This window comes from Dreissena polymorpha, chromosome 8, assembly GCF_020536995.1.
Source record: "Dreissena polymorpha isolate Duluth1 chromosome 8, UMN_Dpol_1.0, whole genome shotgun sequence".
Lineage (NCBI taxonomy): Eukaryota > Metazoa > Mollusca > Bivalvia > Myida > Dreissenidae > Dreissena > Dreissena polymorpha.
The window spans coordinates 100,947,466-100,957,848 of NC_068362.1; the positions used below are offsets into that span (position 1 = coordinate 100,947,466).

Genomic DNA, 10,383 nt, shown 5'->3' on the forward strand with positions numbered 1-10,383 from the left:
GATAATGCTTTTGTTCATCTCTCAACATAACAAGTACATTCATACAGTTATTAAAAAATTGACACTCTTAATTCTCAGCCATCAGTTTGTATTGGGAATTTGTTGAATACTTACTAAACTAATATACGTCTGTTTAATGAATTAATAGCTATGGTACAATATGATACTCAATGTTACAAAACATGTGTAATAAAAATATAATGTTATTTATTTCAAATCATAAAATTTAGTTGTCCATACAATGCTTACAGTTTTGCAATTGCGACGATAAAGGAAATGTTCTGCTCAAAATGTCTTTTTAAGACATGTGAAAATTGTAGCAATCATATTGTACTTGTATTTATATTATACATTATAAGAATTTACTTACAGCTGATGATAGCGGCAGTTTACTAGTTGTGTAACAGTTTGTTTCACTTGACCATTATACCATATTGCCTTAAAAATGTGATTGTTTATACTGAACTTTAATTGAATGCATGAAACATGATTGTTCTGTTGCTTAACAGCTGAAAATAGCTTGATGTTTGTTAATTGTGTGAAATGTTTCAAATAAATCATATTGATACATAGAAAATAAAATTACATTTTGCGTTAATTTGAATGCATAACAAACAATTGTTACCATACAGTCATAGTGAACTAAATTGATATTTTGAGATGCAATTTTTACAATAATGTGTTAATATTTTCATCTATTCTAAATAAACATTTTGCATTCGTAAATATAGGGTGTATATATACTTTATAGAAACTGCTTAGACGCCTTATTTAAATTGCGTGTGTACCTCATATTGATTAAAGACTATTAATTATTGCATATTTGTTTGTGCCTATGTCTTACTTATCTCTTCATAGTCCTTACATTACTGCAAATAGTATTTTAATAAAGTTAAAATATTTATCTAAACTATAACCATGCAAAGACCTATAGATTACAAAATCTATAGGTCTTTGAACCAGATTATCTGTTAAATTAAGTTTCGTGCATTTGTATTGTCTAGCTTATTAAATTGAAGTGTCTATATTCTCGCCTACATAAATTGTCGGTGTATGGTTTAGACAAATCACATTTCACAACTCATGTTGTTTTTATCCATCATTAATAACCAGTGTTTAGTCCATAGAGGTTACATTATGCTAAATATTTCAGTTGTGCAATGCTTTGCTATCTTAATAAATCAACGCTATTTATTGATTTTCTATATGGGCACTTCCCATGACTTCAGGGAGGGAAAACATTATTTGCTTGAAGGTAAGAAACTTAATGTTGACATCTTGAAAGATGGCAGTAAACATTTAACTGTAGAGTAGCTGGGAAAAAGATGGCTGTTAAACGATGTAAGACAGAACTCCCCACAAGATATGTCATGCATGCAAAACGCATGACCTATCTTTTTTTCTTTTTTTTTGGATCGGAATGATCTTTAAGAACTGGTATGGTTATGAGGGTCTCTATGTGCAAAATGTTGCATTTATTTTGTGTTAAAGTTATTGCTTTAACATTGAATTTGTTATGGAATTATTATAGTTTATTTGACTTATAGAGATATACATATTTATTTTAATGATGTATTTTTGCTGATCCAAGTATGTTGTTGCAGACTATTTAAAGTAGATTACTACAAGTTATCCCATTCAAATGGGAATATTATTGTAATGTGGAAGAGTGGAGTGAGTTTAAATAAAAATACTATGAACCGTTGTATTAGTACTATATTGCCTCCCATATTGAACCTAGGGGACACATATTGATTTTGGCCCCTCAGTCCGTTAGTTCGCCGTAATACATTGGTCGACATTGAATATCAGTCAATATGTTAAAAACTATTCCGTTAAGAGCTTTCAAATTTCACAGTGTGAAGTCATGTTGTCATAATAGCTGCATGCTATTGGTCAAAGCAAACTTAGCAAATGCAGACTACTCTCTGTTGATAACACAGCATTGTTTTCAATACATCAAATAACACAAATTTTAGGAAAGAAATTGATAAAAACCTATCGTTCAATGCCATTTGTCTTGTATAGTGAGACAAAACTACCGAAATAGTAGTGTCCATGATGAAACATGTAGAAGCGAAATCGTTTAATTATCTAACCACACATGTTTGACGTATGTAAGTCAAAAATGTTTACGGACATTTGCCAGTTTGCTATAAACAACACAATGTGACTTCACTTTTCTATCTGAAAGTAGTGTGCTAAAGATGTTATATTTATAAGACGCAATGATATTTTTTACACGCGTCATGCAAGAATGGATCTTATGCAATATGATCCCATATCGCGCAGTCTTGTAAGAATATCAATACTGATTAGACTACTCTGGAGTTATCACGAAACCTTGCGTTTTTTTTAAGCGTAGCCTTTGATGCCAAAGTGCGCAGGCTTTGCTTGAGCTACTCAAGCCGCATATGACATAAGACCGATTTTCGCATGACGCGGATGATACAGTGTTATTTAAATATGTGGAAAAAAACTGCGTCTTAAAGCCACACAACTTATTTGGCATAGTAATTTCAAGTATAAATAAGAAACATATTTCATCTATGCCAATAAGAATATATCTGGTGGTTACAAGGTAGAAATCCGTCTTGTTTGCGCTTTAAAACTTAAAAATAATCGCGTTTGTCGAAATGGACTGATACGTCTATAAATCCTACTTTCGGTTTTAAAAGCGGTACCGTTTGAACAATGATAAATTGCTTGCTAACTAGGCTATATATTTAATTTTATCTATGCCAATTAGAATATATCTGGTAATTACAAGGTAGAAATCCCTCTTTTTGCGCTTTAAAACTTAAAAATAATCGCGTTTGTCGAAATGGACGTATATACGTATACAAATCTTACTTTCGGTTTTAACAGCGGTAACGTTTGAAAAATAATAAATTACTTGCTAACTAGGCTATAAATTTTATTTTATCTATGCCAATTAGAATATAACTGGTGGTTACAAGGTAGAAATCCGTCTTTTTGCGTTTTAAAAAATAAAAATTATCGCGTTTGTCGAAAATGACGTATACGTATAGAAATCCTTCTTTCGGGTTTAAAAGCGGTACCGTTTGAAAAATTACAAATAAGTTGCTAATAGATATAGATTTAATGACAATTGTGCACACTTTCAAATTGCATCAATATGAATTGATTAACAAGTATTTCATTTTAAGATAAGAGGCAAAGTGTGTGGCTTTAATCAACTATCAACAAACCATATGTTTTGATCACGAAGAAATACATAATAAACCATGTGAGGACACATGATGTGTTCTCACAAAGTAAAACTTTTATCTACGAACACTATTGTGTGGTTTAATATACGTGCACTTCATAACAAACATTTCATGCGGTGGATATGCGACTATTTAGTGAAAAAGAACACTACAATACTTGAACTTTTGTTTTTAACTTAAAAAACATAGAACGTCTATTTTCTACCTTTATTTCAAAGTAAGGATTATTATTTTTTAATTTCTTGTGTGGTTTTGTGTTGTTTTTTGTGTGTATAATATTTTAATTTTTTTGCGGGGGGGGGGGGGGGGGGGGTTGAGGCAGTAGGAAACCCCACCTGTGCGGTATGGTGACAACCAACCAAACTCACATGCTGCCAAGAACGGGAATTGAACTGAGAAATTACTTAGAGTTTCTTATAGCAGCCGAGTTGCTTCAAATGTTGTATTGAAGCTTTTGATTGGGTCCGAAATAATAAGACGTGTATTGGCATTAGTCTCTAATAATACATACCTTACTATATATAGTAACACATTTGCACAGTTTGTCATGCCATTATCACCATTGCGGAGCCATTATAAATAATCGGCCATCAGAATGTGTGCGCGTGACGTTCAAATGGAAAAAATGGAGTGCACATTAGTCTTAGTCACAAATCAACGAAATAATCAATCATAATTAGATTATGTAATGACAGGTAGCCCGCAATTTGGATAATACAAATATCGATTGAAACTGAAACTCTGCTTCACATTAGATTGATGCCTCTATTTGAGTTTTAACAGGATTCACCGAACAGCAAAATTTAAAAAGTAAAGACACTTACCTCAATGACAACTTTAATCCGATGCATATAAAAATAAAATAGCAACGATGTGCCATCCGTTTTCTGTTATTATATCCGTTTATCTGTATTTATTGTGAATCACACTTTTTTAAACGATTGTAGCAAATGCTAACCCCTGTCACCAAAACACGATTTACAAAATCGAATGACTTGTCGGAGCGATTACAAGAATTTTATTAAAGCTTCCAATTATGCACGACAAATGCACAATCCGAAATACGTGTTTGTTTTCGTTCGGTGCTTCAAAAATATTTAATATAAACCTTTTACGTCCGAATAGCTAACACTTGTGTTTTTCGTCACAGAAATTATTTCACCGATATACGTCATACATTGCGTAATCAATTGAATGAAAATAATAGTACGAAAAGCTGGTTATGTAATGCATTTTAGAGAAAGAACAAAACAAAGATAAACAAAACAAAGTAAGATATATTTTATAGTTCTTAATACACGGCTGAGCCCTCGGGTCGTTATGCTCCCTGCGGGCCGGTTATCACTGCCCGGCCCGGCTCAGCCGTGTATTATCCTCTAAATAATTGCGAATTGTTATACGAAAAGGTCGCTTACTAGGTGTTCGTTGTTCCAAAGCAAGACAAATGTGATAAAACAGCGGTATTGTACAAGAAACAACTCTAAATATGCAGGTATAATGGATTTGTTTCTTTAAAAGTAAGTATTAATCGCGGTTATATAATTGCAATCTGCACTTACTGCACGCACTTAAAGTTATTTCAAGGTGTACAATTACAATTAAATAAGAATATGATCAGCCTTTCTGTCGAACCCAGCTTAAGACCTTTCTTTACCTGTGAACATACCCAGTGTAATCTTCAGGTAAATTTCCGCCAAAAGGCCCAAATAAATACACAGAATGTCGTAATTGTGAAAAAAGTAATTACCGGTAGTACACTGCGCAAAACAGAAAACGTGCAATTTACCAGTTTTCACTCATGAGCATTAACATATACTTTCATTAAATATCTTTTTTGTGAAGTCTTGGTAAAACGAAATCCTAATTCTGCAATGGCTTATCTGGCACATTGTCAGCGCCAGAGTATTTATACCTGAATGTTATGTTCTCTTATTTACCAACTCCTATTAAATTGCATGTTGTACTCTAGTAAACTCTATATCATTTAATTATTGTTCCATATCCTCTTGGAATAGTTTCATTCTTATATCTTTTTCATAATTGACGGTTAAACATATTAAAGGGACTTGTAAACATATAGTTATAACGATTTTCCAACTGTTTGTCGCGAATTCAAAATATAAACAAATCCGAAATAGTGGTGGTTCCGTGGTTTGAGGTAAGCAATTGAATGCATTTCAAAAAATGCCCCTATCTGAACAAGCCTTGTACAGTATTGAGTTTTATATAAGCCGTCATTCCAGGTTTGCGTTCGTGACATCCATTGAAATGCATGACATTCCATCACGCACGGGACCAATATCAATGCGCAGGTCAGCCTATTAGGGAATCGTCATTTCAAGCTTTCGCGTTAATAAATATTTATAGACCAGATATATGTTGATCGTTTGCAATAACATGGCAATTAAATAATACATTCTTAATATGTTTAAAATGAAAGAAAGCGTTTGTAATTGATTTAATTTCAATAATTCTACCAATTTTACTGCGATGTTGACCATGATCGCGATGATTCACGGTGTTATAAATAATCGAAGGAAATAGCGGTATACGGTAAACCACACAAACAGACCTGTATGTTCGATGGAGGCGCGTCTCAATATTTAAAATATGTTTGGATGCTTAGCGTTCGGCCGATAACGCTACATGATTTATTCCAGTATTTATGTGCTTATATATGGATACATTATACAAAATCTTATGTCTTAAAGTAATTGACCATAACTGACGCGACACCCAGTTATTGATATGTATGTGATACAAATTAAACTTCGCAACGAAAAATTATCTGCGATATTTGATCAAATTGATACAAATGATTACATGCATAATACATCGAATTTAAAAGCCGTATCTAAGTGTTCAAAGATATACAAGCTAACTAAAAATAAAAGGTTCTGTCTCCTATAGACGCTTTTATCCGGTTTGAGATTTTAGGCCGCCAAGATGACAGTCCTAGTGGATCTCGTGCAGACCGTAACTCGCTTCGACGACGTACGTCTTTCAATCTGATTGCTGCTGAAACGAGGCAAATTGCTGTTCGAGACCGGACAATTAGAACTCACTTTTTTCGATATGAAGTGGCATACATTGTTTTCAATGTACTAGATGTCTTCTTTATTCTAAAGTGTGAAGTCCTTACCAGCGCCTCAAGTATTCAAGCGCTGAATTTAGTGTGTATTGAGCTCCATATCGCATTGCGGACACTATTACACCACAGCGAAATCTATAAATCCTGTTTAATACACTCTAAATTAATAATAATTTGGTACGCATGTATTAGCCAATACTCGAAATTATGCTTTGAGTACAATAAGTTATGTACTATAGGCTATGACAATTGAGATAATACGATAAGAAACAATTTCCCACCCTGCCGTCTGGCTTGTAAGGGTTTAAACTTTTGAGTTCAAAGCAATAAATACGAGTATTTGCTATTATAAAGTGAGATGTAATTAATACTGATTTGACGTCCAGCATTAAAACTGGAATAAAAAATAGTATTCATATTAATAACAATGACATGCATGTAAGTTCTATATAATAACCACATGGCTTGTGATAAAAAATATATAATATATATTTTGATGCTCATTTGATTTTATTTCAGCGTATTAACACGTGTCCCATTGATTTCCCTGAAGCCGACGATACCATGTTCTTCGTATTGACCCATTCAGACGACGCTAGAAATGTAGACGGCCGGCAGACGGCAATGTAGGAGACGCTACCCGAAGGTGGTTTTGTTTTACTTGGATACGTGTAATGGCTATTTCCAGAGATTCATGCCCGACACCTGAACCGACAGAAGACCAATACCGTTAAGCTTTAACAAGCATCGGCGTAATGTTTTGTTTTCATTTAATGAATTTAAAAAAAGCAAAACAACCTAAAAGGTTTTCAAAATATCAGCATTATTTTTCGGTAAACAAACAGTTAGTAGCAATTACATTTATAAAGCATCAACCTACTTATTAAAGATGCACTGCGTCCAAAGCGAGCGTGTATTGAGTCGTAGTTAAGTTCCAGTAGAACCAGAACGTGTCGTCTTTTTGAAAAATATGTTCTCCACTTTCAACTTTAAATTATATATTTGAATATTTTTTCTCGTTGCAATACGAAACATTACAAAATATAGAAAGTCAATTTCATTTTGTTATCTACATGTTCTATTTTCGGATGATTTCATCAGTTTCAGGCGTATTTCCGAAACGACGAGAACACACAGATGGCTACCAAACGGAAAGAATGCATTCTCTGAGAGAAAAAAAACATAACTTAATCTAGTTTGTGTTCTTTTCAATGGTAATAATAAACACAATGATTTACAAAATATCAATCCAAGACATGCTGGGATTTCTTGCAGAAACAGTAACTTATTGGGCCGGTTTTAAAAGCGATGTTTGAGTAGAGACAATGCGTTTCGTCTTCTATTAAATGTTCTGCCAAACGCTGTCTTGTTAGGGATCAATCTCGAGACACCATTTCGCATCACCACTGTGATTTTAAGTTGTTCACTAAAATTGTACATGTATATACTATATAGACATAATACAACTACGCCGATATAATGGGGCATAATAACATTGTGTTCGTCACATGTTTGTAGTGTGAACTGTTTGTTCCGTTTTCTAGTATTTCGTTGCAGACGACAGGGCGCTGACACATATGCAGGGACAATTTGAGAAATTTCACTGATCGAACGAACACTGATGTAATGTTTTTATTTCATATCGGAGGAATATAAGCCACGTGGCAGATAAAGTATATTTTTCTATTCATTGGAGTGTGTACATGCCATGTATGACAGCCCACATCACACTACTGCCGGCTTTGCAAGCCATCGACTTGCCAATCGTAACACAAAAGACTATTGTGGAAACGTACCCTGTTTTTTGACGTAGCTGTTTAACCCAGCTTGGCACTTTATATGACCTTTACATAATCCCAGCAGACCCGAATTAAAACATTCGAGTATTTCATTGGCTGATTCGAGAAAAATGCCCCATAACTTTGGCAAAACACTGCGTCTGTGTACAGCATGTAGGATGTAACATTGTTCAGTGTAAGGAACTCCGGTCTACTATCATACGACACACAAACACAAACTTTGGCCCAGTTACAATTACGCGTTTAAATCGATCTCAGAATTTCAAGGTCATTACTCGGTCACAATTAAAATAGCCCGTCTGGAAATCTTTCCTCAAAGCCTAAATAGGCTACCGAAATGTGGCAGTTTGCTAAAAATAACACAGTTTGACTTCAATTTTCTATCGAAAAGTAGTCTACTTAGATTTTCTATATACAAGACGCAATACAATTTTTAAAGACCCGCGTCATGCGAAATGCCATATGCGACCAGCGAAGCTTTTGCCCCGCCTGCGCATCTCGCAGTATGGTAAGGAGATACCTAATGAGACCATGAAACCTTGCGTGATTTAATAAAGGACCGCGCAGCTCCTTGCCAGACTGCGCATTTGCGCAGGCTGGGCTTGCACTATGCTGGCCATAATACTCATTTTACTCATGTTCGCATGCCGTGGCTCTGAAAGTGTTATTTGAATGTGTCGCAAAAAAACTGCGTGTTAATCAAATATTAACATACCGTTTATTTCGATGGTGAAGAAATAAACTCATCATAAGCCATGTGATAACACAAATGCTGTGATCTCTCGTTGTATAATTTTTATCTAAGAACACTATTGTGTGGTTTGAATATAAGTGCACTTAATAACAAAGATTAAATGCGATGAATATACGACTAACAAATGAAAACAACAACAACAAATAAACTTTTGTTTTCAATTTTATTATTTAACAACGTAAATTTTCTAACTGTATTTCCAAGTTAGAATACACGCTGGATATCTAATTAAAGATATGTCTTGTTTATATATGGAAACAAAACATGGGGTTTGGAAAACGCATAAGTAATGGGTTAGTAATGTTGTTGCTTATTGTGAAAGTTATTTGAAGCGTATTCGTTATTTCACAGTTGAATCTCAGCGAAGAAAATAGCCGTCAAATGTCTGAATTACCTTTATTGCATCAAGTATGTTTTATATCGCATTTTATATGCATTACACTTTAATATTTGTCATGATAATATTGATTTTTTCCTATCCTGATTAACATTGAGACCCCAATATCAAAGGATAGAATACACCATGACATCTGTATTTTAGGTTCCATCTGCAGTAATTCTCTATATGGACCACAACCCATCTTGCTTTCATGAGCGAACCGGATGGCCGGATAAAGACGGCAATGTGAGATCTACGCCGAACAGCTCTATCCTGTACGGACACGTAACGATTATTATAAATTACGTGTACATGAGGATGATTAACACGATGGTGTATGATAATAACAGGGACGACGATGATGGTAATGACGCTGATGGTGGTGATCGCGTGGCGATTGGGGTGATGTTGATAAGGAGGAGGATGGTATTTGTGTAATATAAGCACTTTTTTTGCAGTTTTGGCCCGACAATAAATTATCAGTGTTCGTGAACAACATATGGTCGAAGCGTCATAGGAAAACGAACAATTATTCATGGCCATGAGACATTCTTTATTGTAAAGATTTAGGATGTCTTTACAGTGGAACATGGCCTTTTCTAATTATTTAATTTATACCAGTAGTAACATTAACACTTTATTGTTGACTTGTTGTTTTTTTATGACTTTAGTATTGTTGCATTGCTATATGCGGTACATTTAGTTTTTCTCGATTATATGATCATATAGGCAGAGGTAATAATTTGTATTTTTTATCATGGATATTGCAATTAAACGAAAGTATATGTAATATAGCACGGGTTGTCATCACAGTGCATTTCCCAAAAGTATGCATGGGTTGTTTTCCTGTCTGATATTTTCACAGGTCGGTCACTAGTGTTCATTGTGAAACTTGTAAGAAGCCGTGTAATACAATTTCCAAATTTTCATGAGAACTTGGTAAGTATCATGTTCGCTGACGCCCAAATAGTTACGCAAAATTACGGAATACCGTTAGGGCAATCGTCGTTACACATTAAAATCTAGAGGGCGACAATACGATAGTACGATCGCGACAATGCGATAGTACGATGGCGACAAAGCGATAGTACGATGACGATAATGCGATAATACGATGACGACAGTGC

At 34.4% G+C, this 10,383-nt stretch overlaps 1 long non-coding RNA gene across 2 annotated transcripts; it reads left to right on the plus strand.

The window, feature by feature from the left end:
• The first annotated feature begins 6,095 nt into the window (after positions 1 to 6,095).
• On the plus strand, positions 6,096 to 9,896 carry LOC127842611 (uncharacterized). 2 transcript variants are annotated; one of them, XR_008031740.1, is made up of 3 exons: positions 6,096 to 7,538; positions 7,882 to 7,947; positions 9,419 to 9,896. It is a non-coding gene; the product is annotated as an uncharacterized LOC127842611 (long non-coding RNA). The 2 variants fall into 2 exon arrangements; XR_008031739.1 differs by having other exon boundaries at positions 6,096 to 7,947.
• The last annotated feature ends 487 nt before the right edge of the window (positions 9,897 to 10,383 follow it).